The 18,669-nt window shown below is 42.9% G+C and overlaps 1 protein-coding gene across 1 annotated transcript in view; it reads left to right on the top strand.

The window, feature by feature from the left end:
• fam204a (family with sequence similarity 204 member A) overlaps positions 1 to 13,823 on the top strand; it is a 47,858-nt gene extending 34,035 nt beyond the window's left edge. The window contains exon 7 of the mRNA XM_018681008.2: positions 13,665 to 13,823. The gene's annotated coding sequence lies outside the window, so the exon portion shown is untranslated. The remainder of the gene's footprint in view (positions 1 to 13,664) is intronic.
• The last annotated feature ends 4,846 nt before the right edge of the window (positions 13,824 to 18,669 follow it).

Raw genomic sequence — 18,669 nt, 5'->3', positions numbered from 1 at the left:
AGAGAGCAGCTATTCGAGGTGTGTGAGGTGCAGCCTCCTCCTCCTCCTCTGTCCTTTAACCCTCTGCAGCCACTAGATGGGGTATGATAACCACAGAGGAGGCTCTCCCAGTGGGACGCCTCCAGCTCTGGTGTGGGTGCTCCTGCTCCTGCTCCTGAAGAGGTGAGGAGAGGAAATCGTCAGCCAGCTTTACCACCACACAGATCTGTATCGGCCTCGCGTCTCTCCCATTCAGATCATCCTCAAACTAATTTAATGCTGCACTCGTACAGTGAAGAGTTTACTGCAGCAGACAGACTCCACTGGTGCAGTTTTCTGGGATGTTATCAGTTTTTCAGATTTTAATCAGTGTAAGAATGCTGATTAATTTAATTCACCTAATACTTTAAGATTTAAAAACTTCAGATTTTGCTTTTTTATTGAAATATTTCACTTCCTGCAAGAAAAAATGATATTTTAAAAAATATTTTGATAAAAAGGAAACAAACCTGCAATTTCTAAAGCAAAAAATAAAGTTGAAATAATAATAAGCTGCTAAATTAGGAGGGAGAAGAAACTAATCTCAGCAATAAGCAGATTTAATTTGATTGTTTCTTTTACTAAATAAAACAAAGATAAACACTTTTCTGTTTCTGTTAAACAGTTTAAAAGAGAAAAACTGCAGATTTTTTCCTGCTGGGAAAAAAGAACTTAAAAACTTGTTTAATTTAACTTAAATTTACAGCTTTAATGCTGCGTTATGATTTAATTTCAGTCCGTTTCTTTGCTCGGTTTCAGTCTGTGCTCATATCTGAGTTAAAATCCAAACACACACATGTTGGTGTTTGAGCCGACGACGTGTCGCTGCCGTGACGTGACCCTCTCTCCTCTCTCTCTGCTCGGATCACGACCCGACTCGTGTACAGTAGAAACTGCAGAGCAGGGAAATAAACATGGAAATCGACCTCTGAGGATCTGGAGTCTGACGCAGAATTAATCTCAAACTGGTTCAAACTAAATTCAGCTTTTTAAATAGTTTTTTTGGGACAATAATAAGTGAAGAACTGTGATGGAAAGAACGCTATAAATAAATAAAAAGAGGTTGAGTGACTCTGCTGCGACGGCTTCACTCAGATCAGACTCTGCTATTTTAGTGGTGTCCAAACCGGGGCTCAGGGGCCTCTCAGGGGCCTGTACACAACGACGCCAACAAACAAAAACAAAACAACAACAAACTGGAGCAAAAATGAAAAAGAAAAAAGCAGCAGAGAGAGAGAGAGACACTTATTCCACGTTGTGTCTGTTTCATTTGTGAAACAGCAGGATGAGCTGTGATCATAAATATCAAATAAAAAGTCTCTCTCTTTAGACGCTGATGATTTGGTTGGAATTCAGATCACGTTCTGCACTCTGCGCCTGCAGTCGCTCAAATAGTTAAACAAATATTTTGGGGTAAAAAAGTGACCTCTTATAATTACATTTAGCTCCTGCTTGTGAAGGCTATTTTCAAAGGCGTCTGTATTGTACCAGTGTGAGAGGGAGATGTTTGAAAAATATAAACAGCAACATGATTTTCTTGAGTAAATCATTTCAGACAAATTGGAAAGTGTAATTTGTGGTGCCAGTCAGCGAGCTGCTGGATGCAGAAACCCTCGTGCCGCCTCTTTTATTCTGAAAGTCACCTCCTGGAGATGAAGCTTTGAGTCGATAATTGTTTCACATCCCCTCGGTTTTATTGAGACGTTATTGAAATGTCGAAGTGTTGGCGGCGCAGCCTCACGGTAATGACTCTTATTCTACTGATCAGGGTGTTCTCCTTTATCTGTATTAATGCTTTAAATGGTTCACAGAGAGTTCATTCACATCAATGGCCAAAATAGATTTATTTTACTTGGGGCACCTATGTCAACAGTAGTTACAGGAATTACTCTGGATGCGATCCCATTATAGGATGTCAAATATTTTGATGCCATTGGTAAATGGCAGAATAGTGTGGAGGACAACAATTCTGCAATTTCTGGATCAGAATAAAAAATATATATAAATATATATATATATATATACAGGCTGTCTGCTCACCTTTGCAATCTCAGGGCTCGCCCCAGCCGGCAATGTAATACTGAACAATGAATTTTAAATAAAGTCAAACATTTGCTTCATGCTCCTCCACAGTTTAAACAAGACGTTTCTGATGGAGACGTGTGGATTTATTGTAAGTAAGAGATATAAGAGATAACTTAATCCCCAATTGGATTGTAAACCCCACCTCCACTTCACATGGCTCCACCCCCCCCGTCACACCGCTTCCTTGACCTTTTGTCTCATTTCTCGGCGGGTAATGAATGCTTTCGGACTATTTCAGACGAGAGAGGGGGAGAGAAGAAGAAGAAGGGAAAAAAAAAAGAAAAAAGATCTTGCACATAGTCCAGAGCATTGGAATGTCATATCAGAAAATCACCCAATCAGCATGCCGGTGTTGAGAGCAAACAGAGAGCGAGGCGCAGAGCAGTGGTGGACTGGGTCGTCTGGATGTCAATATAATAGACTGGCTTATGATGTGTAAATAACACAGCACTTAATGGTCCTCTCCCACTCTGTCAGAGTGCTGTGAATCACAGGGAGGGCAGCGTCCTCCTCTCCGCTCTCCGCAGGGTCTTCGTCTTCTTCTCTTCATCCGGCTCACCTCTTTCATCCACACAATATTAGAGATGTGTATAAAAACTGAGACAGTGTGAGTTTACAGTGATAGTCCAACATGTTCTGAGAGTGTGTTTTTATTTGTTTTAGTCGAAGGATCGAGGCCAAATGTTTGTGTCGCAGTGTTTGTCCTTCTCTTTCTCTTCCTCGTCTCTCATCCTTTCTGACATAACAATATAAAAACTAAATTATAAAATATATCAAACACAAATAAACCACAGAAGACATTAAACAGGAGGGTTTGGACATTTAAAAAATTACGTTTGTGTTTTAAAAAACTTCCCAACTTAACTTTTCCTGCGTCTTTAAATGATCATTATTTTATTCGTTTACGTCACAAAATATCCAACATTTGTGTCAGTGTTTAAAAGACAGTTACATTACAAAAGCATCATTCATTTTAAAGCTAAATGTCAAACATCACTTTATTATTCTCTTCTTTACTTTTTCTGTTTCTCTGGATGTAAACATTAAAATCCAGCGTTTTACTAAACATCACAGTTAATTCACACAGGACGTCAGACACATTTAAAAAATATTTCCAAAACAAATACGCCCCGGAGACACAATGTGACACACAGGGTAATATTTCTGTGAATTAATAATTACAACACACACTTCCTCTTCTTCTTCTTCCTCTCTTTTGTTTGATGTTAGGTGAACGTACAATGGTGGAAAACACCATGACATTTATTACAATAGCCTTGAAATTACAAGACTAAGTCAATGACACACTCTCGCTGTTATTTGTTTACAAATGTGAACAATTTTGACGTTAATACAACGCACTGCTTCCTGTGTTCACGAGGCGAGAGGTTAAAAGTTAGAGGAGAGAGTCTCTGCTGTTTACTGAAGTAAAGAAACACACACACACACACACACACACACACACACACAGGTGGAGTGGTGTGATGGTGCAGCAGCATCAGTACACTCCGGCTGAAGTCACTTGGATAATAACTTCCATGATGACAAGTCATTCACAGCTGCTGATGACACACATCAGGCGTCATTACTGTCCCCTCCATTATAACCTCCTGTATATGTGATACCCCCCCCCCTCCCCTCCCTGCAGTAATAAATAGACGTGACCTCAGTGAACGTATCACTCATGAGCCGTCTTTGATTTGGTCACTATTTCCGTCAGACCCAGGAGAGCGGCGGCAGTTCCCACATCCACTGACCTTGGGGAGTCTCTCCCCGCCCCCCCCCCAGAAAAAACCTGCGGCTCAAGGTTGCATCCAATCTGTCTGTTGTTTTTCTGCTTCTATTAGCAGACCTCCACCCTCCCTCCATCCCTCCAAACTAACACCTGAGTGTTCAGGGGGATGTAGTGCGAGGTGGCGTGAGAGTGCAGGTTGAGGTTGGGTCAGATAAGGTGATCAAAAACAAAGCAAGAAGGATAAAAAATATTATATTACCTCGCCCATAATCCCAGGCTTCCAAGAATGACCTTTGATCTGGCAGCATGTGTGGTATGCCGAGCCGCCCCACTCGTGCTGCATGCCGCTCTGATCCTGGGAAGCAATCACCGAGCGCGCCGCTATCAGAAAGGCTGCCGGGGGAAACACTCTAAGCTCGAGTCTGGAGGTGAGCGCCGAGCAAGGAGGAGGGAAAAAAAAAAAGCAAATGTGCAGGGATGGAAAAAATAACCAAGTGCAGCCAACCACATAGAAAGCCTGATGGGCCAGAGCGCTGCATGATAAAGGTAAAGTGGATACTGTATCTACAACACAGCCTGAGGCCAGCTGTGATTCAACACCACACAAAAAATGGAACAATCTTAAGTGGTGAAACGTCGGCTAAAAGAAGAGAATTATTTCCCCACTTACTTCAATTACAAACTCTGTGTTTGTGCAACTGAAAATGCAGAAAAAACTCAACTTATTTGCATTTTTTAGTCCCAGAAAACAAGCTTCTAACGTTTGTCGTGGCTGAAATAACTCGTGTATTATTTCTTACATAACTGCCACACAGACCTCAATGTTTTATATGTTTTTAAAGGTGTCAGGTCCAACCAGTGAATCTGTAATCACCGCTCCGCCATCTCACCGCCTTGGGCACGGCAAATTCCCCGCATGTGCGTTTATTTGATTGTTTAAGAGCGATTTCCGGAAACCAAGTTTTTCGGACGGGCAGGAGCTGCCTTGTAACAATTATGGGGTTAAATGGCAGTCGGCCACACAGGAGGGCATTTGCCTGCTGGCGGCCCCTTCCTGCTCGGTGGGGGTCAGAGGTCGCAGACTTTTCAGGAAAAGTCCATTTCTCAAGCGCCCCGAAACAGGTGGAGGCCCCCGGACAGAGTGTTTACTCAAACAGCACAGGGAGAATGGGAAAGATTAAACTGACGTGGACGCTCGGTGAGAACGACTGTACCGCCGCCGTTTTCTCCAGGCGTCTGCAGCGTCGTACCTGATACTGATTCTGATTCATTAACGTCATCTCCGCACGGACTTCCTGCTCTGATCGAATAAGATTCGGATTCACCTGGAAGTTTAAGACGTAAACGTGAGGATAAAAGTCGCAGTAGCAGAGGAAAAAGGAGCGAGAAGCATCAAATAAACCCAAAATTAAATGTAACACGTTTTTACAAGTGCATCTATAGATCTTCAATCAATGGTAAAGGGTTAATACGCTGAATTAAAAGAAAAAAAGGGGAAAAGGCAACTCCGTTGAACTCGACCCCTCGGTGCTCTCACTATTTGGATTGGTTAAATCGCCGGGACCTGGTGCTGAACCCATCAGGAAGGGCTTAAGTGTTTAGGATTAGGGATCTAAAAGGCATTTGGAGGCCCTGAATCAAACCCGCAGGACCGGGGCGGAGGCGAGTCCTGGTGTTTGGCCTGCGCTGTAATCAAACAGGGGGGAGCTAGGACCTTAGCACACCTGCAGGAAGGGCCCACAGCAAAGAAAAAGAAGGTCCCAGCGAGAAAGAAAGAAAGAAAGAAAGAAAGAGGGGCCTGGCGAGGCGAAGCTTTTTTCCCTCCCCTGGCTGCAGAGTGACAACAGCTGGGGCGGTGTACGGTGCTGTGGCCCAAGGGCAAGGTCAGCCCCACGGACCGGAGGAGGTGGAGGAGGTGGAGGAGGGAACAGCAGGCGGATTGTTTTCACTCCACCAGTGAAAACAGCAACCGTGGAGATGCTGAATGTGGCAGCTGTGGTTGTGGATTCCTGCTCCACAGCCTGACCCCATATTAACACTATGAAGGGAAGCTGGATCGCTAATGACCGGCGGCCTCTGGCCTCACCTGAGCTCCTCCCATACAGCAGCCAGACCTCCGGACACACTGTGAGTGCACACAGGGAGATTTAACACCACTCATTTCCAACGTCCTCACAGATTAACTCCAGATTAACTGTGTGGAGCTTTTACTTTAAAGCAGAAACTACTATTACCACTTTTTAATCCCGCCGCCGCTGCTGCTAATTCTGCTAATAAAAATAATTTCCTGTTTTAAAATCGCAGGAAAAAATGTGATTTAATTTCAGCTGAATTTCCAGGATGGGCTGGTGTGTGGCTGCAGCTCACACACACACACACACACACACAGAGTCAACCTGAATCCATCCATGAAAGCGTCAGGATTCACACATGTCCTCGGGCCTAATTGGTCTGGACAGTTAACATCAAAGAAGCTGGGCTTTCTATGTAATCTGTTCGCTGCTCTGCCACATTCTCATGCCAGCGCCTTCTTTTTTTTTATATGTTCAAACATTGTAATGAAGGTCATTCTCCATCAATTCACTTTGATCTAAAATGACAAAAAATTTTGCATTTTAATAAAAAATTTCCTCGTTGCTTTCTCCGCTCGTCTCTCCGCTCTCGCTTTTATTTTTTATTTTTTCCTCCCTCTTTCTTCTCCTCTTTATTTCTCTCTCTCTCTCTCACAGCTTATTTAAGGTAAATGAGACAAAAAAACAAAAAACCAGCACAATAAAACTCTGCTGTGAGTCTCATAACGCAGCCTGTGACATGCCCTAACACCTGCAACACATATATAATTAAAGTGTGAGAAACTGCCGTGCTTTATAATGATTAGCTGCTTTTATAGTTGGTACAGAGTCAATTATGTGGAGCGTGTAAAACAGTTTTCACCTCTGTGGAAATTCCCTCATAGCAGACTAAAGATTATCATTTAGCCTCTTAAATTGGGGGGGAGGTTTGTTGACTTTGTTTATTGCCACGCCAATCTAAATCAGTGAGAAATGACTGTAATAGTCTTTTGGAATTCCCTCATAAATAACTCATTCGCCGGCCTGCAGATGAAAGTTGCACACGGTGTTTTTCTATCAGTCCTGTTACAGTGAGAAATCAACTGTCTGCAGATCAGCTGCTGAGACGCTGTAACGAGCCATGAGCGCTAATACTTGAGGATCAGTTGCACTGGATGAGGCGGCTTTATCCAGTTATTAGGGTAATGTAATGGAGTCTCCTAATCCAAACCCACCAAACCCCTTCCACCGTAGGGGGCACAATAGTGAGGCAACACGTTATTCCCGGCACAAAGCCGACTTCCCCGCTAATGTAGCAGGACACTGAAGCTCGCGGCCTGTTCAAACAAGTCCTTCACAGTATCTCCCATAAAATGATTTTCTCCCCTTCTTTCTCTCTCTCCCCCTTTTTCCCTCCCAACAAACGCTCTGCTGGCAAGGCATATTCTCTGCTCCTTAATGCCAAATTAAACCCCAACTCTTTTATTTTAAATGAGAAAAGGCAAAAGAGAGCGCTGACAATCTTGATTAGGTCGAAGAGAAGGAGGGGAGAGAAGAGGAGCAAAAAATTAAACGGTATTAAAAAATATGGAACATTACGTTAATGCCGTCCGGCACAATTGGTGCTAATTGGCAGATAATCCAGGAGCTCTGGGCTGCCTAATGCCGGGCTGAGAGCAGGAACAAGCCGGGCCTCTTGTCCTCTCCCACCACAGAGTCCTGCAAGCCACGGGATGGGGTCAGAGCGCGGTGGAGGGGGAGGGATTAGCACTGGCATTGTTGGCTCTTTCCAATGGAACATGACCTTGACAAGAGTTTGGTTCACCCCCTCTCTTCCCTCTCCGACCTCCCCCTCCTCCTCCTCCTCCTCCTTCTTCTTCCCAATATTCCAGCAACATGAACTTTAATAGGAGCATAATGGGCAGTTTGAAAGTGCCAAGAGAAACACATGAAACACAGAGACACCCCAAATAAAACCTGACATTCCAACACCTTCGAATCCAAACCCACGCGGGAAAGACGCAGCCCCCACGCTGCAAATAGCTCCTCGAATTAGGATTATGTACGGATGTGAGCAGGATAGATATCGTTTAAACACGCACACAAGCTCGGGAAAAAAACGAAAATTCGTCAAAGTGGAATGAAAACAGTTTATACTGGATGCTGCGAGTATTAGAGCAACAATTTGAATAACGCTTGGTGCTGAGAAACAGCTGTTCCATCTATAACAATAAAGTTAAAGTGTGCCAAAACAAGAGCGGCGATCCAGAGTGCTGTGGGAAAGCCTGTAAATGTTATGTGTTTTGAAAATGGTTCTGATAATCTTTATCCTAATCCCTTAATTGGGAGTCAATGTGGTCTCCAGTGAACATACAAAGCCGCCGGCTGGAGGGGAACCCGGGGCAGAAAGAAACCCTTAAAGGGGGGACGTCTACACCTGGGCGCTGAGCGTGCTTTTCACTACGCTGAGGAGGCTTTCAAGCAAAGTCCTTGGCTGTGAAAGTTCCCATGTTAAAAGCACTACCTATTAAGGTACATCCGAGAGAGATGTATTTCCGCGCAGTGTTTGAAGATTTCCCATTTGCATGAAAAAAAGAAGAAGAAAAAAAAAGAGGGGCCTCGGCAAAACTGTAACTTGTGAACTGATCAAAAGCCGGAGGCCGTTCTCGAGTTGAATGGCTTTCCCCCTTTGACACGAAAGAGGCTCTCTTGAGGCGCCTTCGCGGCGGTGGCCTTGGAGGTTAGGAAAATGTAGCCTCTCAGACCATACGGGACTATTCTCTGGAGTCTGGACAACACTCGAGTCTGCAGCAAAAGAAGAGAGAGGCGGTTTGCCGCTGAGGATCAGGACTTCAATGGGCCTCACTGACATTCCATAAGAGGGCTTTTACTATTCCTATGCACGGCCTTTCATGTGGAGACGACTGTGTGTGTGTGTGCGTGCGTGTGTGTTTACGTATGCTAACGTGCTAATATTATTTCACAATTATGATAAATTACACAGCAAATACAGAGTTTCAGATTTAATCAACGCTGAACACATTGTTCCCAATTTAAACCTGACGATGTGAGTTGGAGAAGTTGTGGTTAAAACTCTTGAAACACCAGAAAGTTTAGACACACTAAGGAAAATAAATGTCCTAATAGGGGTCATGCAGGTCACACACACACACACACACACACACACACACACACACACTCGTCTGCAGCTGAATGTATACTGGCGCAATCCTCTCTCGCAAACATCTTCAAAGTGGAGAGTGGAGCGATAAGGAGCCGGGGCATTTGTTATTCTTTCCAGGTCTGTTCGATGTGTTTTGACTGGACGCTGAGCCTGGGAGAGGAGGCGACTTCACAGCGGCGAGAGCGGTGGACGGCCGCGGTGGACGGGTGAGCGGAGCTCAGGCCACAACACGGACGCCTCCCCCACCTCCCCCACCTCCCACACCCTCCTCTGTGACTCAGCTGGTTTCACTTAGAGGACATGGAGAGAGAGAGGGAGAGAGAGGGGGGTCACGGGGTCACACCATGACCTCATCAAATTAGCCCCAACCGAGTGAGGTGTTTAGCACGAGTTAAAACAAGTAATCTGAAGGGCATTAAATGCAAATGCGACGGCCATATGCCCACTTCAAACACACACAGATCTCCTCATCCAGCTGCCCCCCCTCCCTCCCCCACATGTCTCACAGAGTGGGGGGGTGGATGTTAAGATGACAATGGGTTTCTGTCACGCCGACCAGGTGCAAAACATTTCAAAATGTTCACAAAAGTAGCTGCAACTGAATTACTCTTTGCCTCTGAGGATAGATATCTCTTACATGAACATCGATGGAGATCAGGTTTCATCCTGACCTTAGAGCTGGAATATGGAAATAAAGGGGGAGATGCTCACAGAGGTTATCCAGCAGTTCAGGGAGGAGAGAAGAAGAAGAAAGAGAGGGAGCGGGGTAATACCTCTGCTGCGCTTCATAAACGCCACGCCATGTGCCCCCGTCAGCGCGAGCGAGGGCCCGGTCAGGCTGTGAAGATTATCGGCGAAGACTGATTTCGCCCCCTCGGGCGGCGGCCGGGGCTGGGAACATGTGGCGGCTCATATGTGCTAATAAGCACCTGTGGTGAAGGGGGTAGAGGGGGTAGAAAACCCCCGCCGGGGCTCTGCAGCCTCTGCCACCTGCACAGACCTCCACTGTGCCTCTGACTCACTGAGGGCTGGGGAACAGACGCTGCACCGGGAAACTGGAAAAGTTTGCAAATAATCTCCTGACGACGAACTAAAGCTGTGATCTGGGTTTATCTGTAAAATATCTCTGTTCTTTTTTCTACAGGTGGCATTGTTTTTCTTTCAGCCGTCACTGTTCATGTTTTGTTTTTGCAGGAAGTGTAAAATGCATCACTTCCTGTCAGGGTGGCAAAACTCAAGTGGTTTTAAATGAATGTGTCACTGATTGATTTAAAGATTTGCAAAAAAACACTGATATGACTGTCTGTGGTGTGTTCTGTGCACCGACTGACTTTACAAATGACGCAGAATAACACTCCTGAAATGTGTCATGAGTAGCACATTCAGGCCTCGTGGAGACTTGTATAAAAGTCCCACTTGTTCCGAGTCGATAGTGTGTGTGTGTGTGTGTGTGTGTGTGTGTGCAGCGCAGATTTTCGAGCCTTCATCTCATTCAAAAACGGCGCACAGCTGCTGACGAGGAATGTGAGAGCAAAAAGAAGACATTGTGGGAGAGCGCTCTCCTGTCAATCAGAAGAAGTCTTATTAAATTTGTTTAAGCTGTGAAAGCATTTTGGGGGGAGAAGAAACAATGTTCTTCATGTGTTCTTCGTGACCGCCGATTTTCCCTCGACAAAGTTTCCAATCAGACAAATTTTTCTTCAAATTAAGGTGGAAAGAGTATTAGATTTATTTTTTTCCAGCAGTGCATCAGTAAATCACCGACTGAACCCTTAAATCCACATGAATAGATTCTTTCTTTTTCCAGCCCTGAAAACTGATAAATAGATATCAGTGTGCAGGAAAGCTTCATACCTGAGTACAAATGAGTTCTTCACATGCTGTAATGTTTCTCAGCGGCGTGTGTTTGCACGTGTGCGAGAAACAGGCGAATACCTAAACGTCGACTTAAAGAATCGGCCGTCCGTGTCTCCAGTTTATGAATCTCTCTCGCTCCGAGAAACCACATTAAAACCTGTCGCTGTTTAGAAAATATGCAGCTCTGTAATCTACAGAAATCTGCTCTGAGCCGTGAGTGATGTTCTGACGCATTTTTTCAATGAGCTCTCTACGTTCGCTCATCAGCCTGCAGTGATTTATGGGATTTCATATTTTTTCACATCTGGATTCCATATATTAAAAAAAGAGAAATATTTAAGACGCTAACTTTACTGCACCGTGCATACTTTATTGACAATCGGGCTGCATCACCACAAATTTCCTCTTTACGATTCAGGAGGTTGTAAAGTCAGACGGCCTGTTCGCTGTGGAGACAGGCGCTACTGAGGAGGACTATCACCAAACCAAGACTCTCAGCTCCTCAGGCACAGAGAAAATATTTAAACTAGAACCTCCTCTCTGGAAATGATGCTGCACATAAACTTTTTCTTAAAGTTAGTTGAAACACCATTAATAAAAATTTCCAATTTGAATTTTAATTGAACAACAGAGCGAAGTCGATATTAATTTCGTCTCCAGTCGAGGATGTTTGAGGAAAATTAGCCTGTGTCAGCACAAGAGTTATCAGCTGATGTTTCTCAGCTCACACACTCTCACAGTTCAAGTCAGAAACATTACAAACACACACACACACACACACACACACGTCATTAATGGAATGAATTCACATCATCAGCAAATTACATAGTTTAATTCTCAGTTTGGTCTTAATTATTAACACCACTTCTTCTGTGTGATTTTTTTTTAAGAACCACAAACTTAACAGTTTACCACATCATTTACAGCCTCTCTTTCCTCTTTCTCTTTTCAGACTTTGTCAAACTTTAAATTATTCCTGCAGCTCGACGTCAAACTGCAGCGACGCTCCCGCGTTTTACACCTGAGACATATCGACGCAATTAACTGCATGCACACATTTTTACCTTTTAACAGACGCGATGAGAAAACAGAGCTCTCATCAGGCTGATTAAACTTTACAAAGAAACTTTTTAGAAGAATTAACAGAAAGAAATAATAAATAAGAAACAGCACAGAGCTGGTGTAAGAAATAAGAATAAACATACATGACAGCGCGTGCTGTAGTCAACTGACGCTAAGAATAAAACCATCCTAAAGCAGAGTCTGATATTTGCATCATTATATTTTGTTATTAAACTGCTTTAACACATTTTCCAACAGTGTCAGAACCTCAGGTGGGAACTTGTGATTTTTTTTTCAAGTATTAAACATTGATCTTGTGCTAATTGAGAAGTTTACATGCTAAGCAACCACTAATAAGAGCCCTTTGTTTCCAAAATAATCCCTCCTGAGCCACCATTTAATAACATTTCTCCAAGTCTTTCATTAGCTAAACAAAGGACAGACTTCCCTCGTTTACATGATGCTGATATATTTCTGTGAGAACCTCAGAGTTTAGACTGCCGACTGTATTTGCAGTTGGCTCTGAGAGATAATAAGCCCCACACATCTCAAATCCCTTCCCCTGAGTCTCTGTGGGCTTTTGCCCCTTCAAGGAGCAGAAGTCTTTGATAGTGACTACATGTTTTAGACCAGTCCTCCCCCCTCCTCCTCCTCCTCCTCCTCCTCTTTAAACTTCTAATAAATAGCTTCAAACATAAGGGATGCTGATCAGCGCTTTGAGCAAAGGAAGCATTGCAAGAGCATGAGATCAACCCCTGGATTATTCTGCCCTGCGCTGAAAAGCAGCCCCTCTCCAGCTCTTGGCCCGGGTATAATACCCATTGGTTGCCACTATTCGGATTAAGTGGTGCCCCTTTCACATAAGCAACAAGTGACAAAGGAGGAGATTGGGCAACTAACCTGCTGTTTAGATAAATAAAGGTACTCTATCAGCTCTAATAATTGCTAACCCCCTCTCCTCTTGCCCCATTGTCCACTGACAAGTGCTGCTTGGCCTCCGTCTAATTGCTGACAGATTTGATTTTTCAGCGACAGCAGGAGCTCTGTTTGTGGCCTTTACACCGAGTAATTACTCTCTCCCTCTCTCTCTCCCTCTCTCTCTCCCCGCTGCCACCTATTTTGTCCTCTTCCTTTTTCCCTAAATCCTCCTCTTTCTGAAGCTACATTTCCCGCTCCTTCAAATCCCCTTTAATAGTTTCCCTGCACACGTGAAAACATTTCTGTTTGTGTTTAAAGACATTTTCAGTAACTGATTGTGATCATGCAGCTGCAGCTCCGCTCATCCTGAACCAGAACTTTATTAACGATTAAAATATAAACTGCTTTCACTTAGAAAGCCATAGGTTTTCTGTCACAGGTATTTATGTGCAGGAAAGATAAATATGAGCTTTAGTTTTAGTTAAAAACTGCTCACTTATTACACGTTATGATCCTGCACTGTGACAGTGTTCCCAGTAATTTAGGTACTTTCTCATGTCTTGTTTACAGTACTTTTGTGAATCAAATGGCCGCTGTTATCTGGAAAATGTGCATTTAGAATGTTTTTAGTGTCAAAAATGAACTGAAAAACAAGTGGGAACAACTTTAATCCAGTGTTGAAAATGTAGCTGTGATGTACCTTTAGCTTTAGCTCCAACAACACTTTGCTGTGCACACTGGTGTCTCCTAACAGGCGCTGCTTTCCCCTCGTCTCCTCTGGACTGCAGGCTGCATGTAGCGAGCGCCGCTACCCCACGGGAGAGCTAGAGGGCTCACTCCAAAAGCAGCAGAGCCCAGGAGAGCCTCCACAATCACCCTCGCGACATTAAAAAGCTAATTATCCCAGGAACAAAAGTGCACTTTATTTTCACTTAACACATTTAGTCATAAACTGCGTTTCTGAGTTCTAAATCTACACAGGCGCCCATTCTCTGCCAATTATTCATAGTTTTTCGTGTTGGTATCACATTCAGAGTTTCAAAGCAAACATATTTTCAGTGCTGGTGTCTGTGTTAATCATCCCACCCACACATTTCATGGATTAGTCATTCACATTGCATGAAATATGAACCAGGGTGCAGCTCTGCCAACTATATACGTACGCATTATCCAGAATATTTCTATTGGGGAGTTTGAAAGGGTTAGGTAGACACTATATATACACACTGAGAGAGAGAGGGAGAGAGAGAATCAATGATTCCTAATCCACTCAACAAGCAGCTGAGATAATTATGCATTTCATAAATGATTAGCAAAATACAGGAATATTTAATCCCTCTTTGCATTGATGTTCTTTAAACAGCTCTTAGGTACAGCAGGGCACATGATGAGCATCAAATTGCCCTTTCTACTGGAAAATAGCATATTTGTGGCAAAAGCCACGTTTGAATGTGACATTTTTTTTTTATTTTGCAGGCATTAAAATGAGGTTTTTAACATATTCATAATTGAAAATGGAGAACTATTTACAAACAGATGGAAAGGCTTAGAGAGCGCAGAATCAATTCACGTCGAAGGGATTAGCCGTCAGGTGCGGATTGAGTTTGTTTCACTTATTATGGACGGAGACAAATCAACTGTTTTAACAGGTATCTTTGTGTAAGAGTGTGAGTGTGAGTGTGAGTCACACACACACCTTAAAAACTGTGACACACACCAAAACCAGTCGTTGTACTATCAAGAAATCACAGTACAGTACAGACTGTGTACATCACGAAAGGTCATGAGCCTCAAATTGCCAATCAGAGATGTCAGCTCTGCTTAATGTCATCTGCACGACCTTTTGTTACCAAAAACATAATAATTCAGCATTTCTCCATCATAGACTTTGACCTTTGTTGTCACGGCGACAATGTAAAAACTCATTTCCTAATTATCAATATGCCATCGCCTCATGGAAACATGAGGTTTAACATCAATTAAAACACACTTTCCAATTCAGAGCTGATGAAAATAAAAGAAGGTTAAAAACAAAGCTGCTGCAAACATCTGGAGGAGCCATCCGTTTAAAACCCGCGCAAGGATTTAGTGTGTGGAGATTAGAAAGTGTCAGTGATGTGTCCCGGAGAAGAAGAAGAGGAGGAAGAAGGATGACCTGAGCGAGGAACGACTCCAGGGAACAATGACCAGATACCTTCAGCAGACTCTGGTGACTCCTAACAACACACACACACACACACACACACACACACTCCTCACATGTGAAAAGGTAAAACACACACACACACAAAAAAAAAACAGGTGTTAAAACTGATATTTTTTATCTTCAGGGGCTTAAAACTTCTGCAGGAATCGAAGGGGAACACAATGTGTTTTATACCCTAACCCTGGAGTCCATGACAGCCATTATCAGAACCTGACAAGTCATCCATAGTGTAATCTGTGAAATGTGTCACTCCAGTTTGTCGACGCTCACACTCTCTTGGCCTTTAGCAGAGAGAACACAAAGGTCATCTGTTTGGGCGTTTGTTACCCAAAGCTGGAGCGACGTCATCTCTTTGTATCATGACCTTCCTGACATTACACATTAACATTTAGGGGCAATATTGCAGCTTTTTGGCACCATTTGTTTGAGCTATTACAGTGTAATTATGCAGCTGTGCACACAAACACAACACCTTAGAAGTAATTAAGCTTCACTCAGTATAGATGATGCAGGTAGATTTGTTGCACATTTACAGTGACTTCTAGCTGAACAGTTTAATTAAACAGACAACTGCTCTTTAAAGGAAGTACATTCATTTTTTATGGTATTTTGTGTAAATGATAAACAGTTAAAGGATAATTCTGGTGTTTTTGAACCTGTAAATGACTGATAGGGACAAAAATCTTTGGAATCGGTGCAGTACCGAGCAAGAATTTACAATGTGCTACGACACAATCCAAAGTACGTCCACTAAAGTGCTTGTTTTTGCCACTGACAGACTCAGATTGTAAAAGTTTGCCAACATTATCCTGAAGAGATAGAGCTTTTTATTAAAGAGGAAAATCCTTTTTGTTTAACCAGAAACAGCCATTTTATTAGTACCAGACTCCATTGACAAAAACAGTTATTTTAGTGAGCAGAACACAGGAGCTGCTGCCGCAATCAGTTACTTTCTTTGTGTTATTGTGGGGTACATTTACTTATGTAAAGTATCTGATTACTTCTTCCACCACTGAAAGTCACACAGTAACACAAACTAACTAACAGATGGAGGCAGTGGTATTCCAGCAGCTCCTGTGTTCTGCTCACTAAAATTCCTGTTTTTGTCAATGGAGTCTGGCTAAACTGCAGATTTCGATGACACATGCACATATTAAATCTGAGTAACAGCAAAACATTTGGTCGTGAGTCTGACTCAGCTTGTCCTTTGGAAACCCTGTTATTCCTGGAGTTGATTGTCGACCACTTTTAGATCCAGATCCAGATCCACATTACTAAGTTCTAGACATTCTTCACTGTCAAAATAACATCTCTACTTACATTCTATTTTTAGATACTGATTTCATTTCCACTCTGTAAATAATACTACTGCTTACATCTGTTTCTTTTTATTAATACGAACCCAGTCGTCATTAATTCTGTGGTTTTCCTGCTGAAGTTTCACCTTATCTACACACACGTCTGACTTTGCTGCGTCGTGTTGAACATGTTTATAAGTGTGTGTAAGAGGAACATGTTAATTTGGTTCTTAATATAGGCAAATTGCTACAAAACTGTGCAGACTGAGTAGCTGTGTGGGATGTTTATCCTTGTAGAAACTGGTAATAAGCTGATTCCATTCTGCTCCCAGCTTTGAAGACTGGTAAACGTAAATGATACAGCCCACTCATTTTTTCTGTAGGGCTAAGGTAAAACTACTTCGTATTTTTGTTTGTTTTTAATGTGCAGTCTCTCCAAATGCAGTGTTTGTTTTACATTTAAATGTCTCACCGCTTGTTTCAGTTAAGATATATACACATACTGTATATCCTATTAGCTATGCAAAAGCCGGCGCGCTATACATTCCACCTTCCCAGGAAAATCTGCAGAGACTCATTTAGAGCGAGCTTTACATTCATTACTTTAAATTACTTTAAATAATTCCAGTTGCATCTTTATTCTGGCTGCAGCAGCGGCGTTTTTACAAAGTAAAGAAGTCCATATATTACATTTTCACCTGATAAAACAGCATTGACAGGGATTTCAAATGAGCAACATACTTTTTCCTCCCTGTATTATATTCGCCAGGCTGTGCTGTAGTAGAAGTGGACTGAAGAAATCCACACAAGTCAAGAGAGCACAACATAATGCATGCACCATGTGCTACAAAACCACCAATTTCTGTTGGACATTTGCAAGCCCTCTACACGGATTATACAAAGATATAAGGAGTTTGAAATGGCCTAACCTCTGTTCTGCCGTTCCCAATTCATTCAGGGGCTGACAGTTTTTCCCTTTTCTCCACGAACATGCTCTTGTCATTAGCATGCCTCTGAACTTTGCCTCACAATGTCTCGTCTGAACAGTTCTGATGAATTATTTCATCCTGTACGGGGGCTGACTGCGGGGCATTCACATGTGGGTGCTTCCTCTGGCCCGGGTAGAGTCTTTTCCTACTGATACAGGACGAACACCTGCTCTCCTGGCCCCGCTAAACATGACCTCCAAGTGTGCTGCTGACATTAAACTGTGCATGTAAGAATGCACTAATTTAGAAGCCTGCGGGGACACAGTGAACCTACTATATCTGTTTCTTTTCATGCATTTATAGGCTATGAAATTAATTAATTCTTTACTCCTACTGTTTTCTTCACAACACATTTACTTACGATCAGAATTACAAAAGGATAACTGCAGTATTTTTGCACCTGGGCCTTATTTTCCCATGTGTTTGGGTGTAAATGACTGATTTATATCAATACCAGACTCCATTGACAAATACAGTAATTTTACTGAGCAGATCACTTTAATACAGCTGCCTTGATCAGTTAGTTTTTTTGTGTTATTGTGTGACTTTCAGTGATGGAAAAAGTATTCAGATCCTCTACATAAGTAAAAGTACAACACAATAACACAAACAGAGTAACCGACTGAGGCAGCAGCTCCTGTGTTCTGCTCCCTAAAATTCCTGTTTTTCTCAATGGAGTCTGGCAGTGATAGCTTCTGAGTCAGAAATACTTAAAAGCAGTAGGTTGTTGCTTCTCCAGCTGCTCCAACTTTTCTCTTGTTTTGAAAACACACAGACCAGTGAGTTGTGGATGTTGTAGTTTTCCTGGTGTTTGCCTCACTCACTCATGTTGAGGTTACGGGGTAGAAATCACAGCTTTTAGGGAGTCACCGGGCTGACATGTTGCCCCAGCTTAGCAGCCCTTTTTAGCTCTGCTCGTCACGCTGTAGTCGCACATCTGCACCTATATATCAAAGCTGTGCACAGAAACATTCCTGAGAGCAAAGCGGAGGTGATTTGTGTGCCTTTCTCCTTCTTTTTTTATTAAAATTCATCTGTGATCTAACTGTTCGCTCGGCTAAAAGCTATACCTTTTAAATCAGTCATCCGTCCAGAGCTCAGACCTGCACCACATTAAGACCGGCCCTGACATCACGACTGTTCCTCCCCCTCCCTCATACCTCTTTCATATATTTTCTCTTGTCCCCAACAGATGGACAATCTTGCAGCCAGGAGATTTTTTAAAAGTGTTTAATAAATGTAATACAACCTATATAGTGTTGAAGA

The sequence above is a fragment of the Lates calcarifer genome, linkage group LG16_LG22 (genome assembly GCF_001640805.2).
Source record: "Lates calcarifer isolate ASB-BC8 linkage group LG16_LG22, TLL_Latcal_v3, whole genome shotgun sequence".
Taxonomy (NCBI): Eukaryota; Metazoa; Chordata; class Actinopteri; family Centropomidae; genus Lates; species Lates calcarifer.
This window is presented reverse-complemented; position numbering and strand designations above follow the sequence as displayed.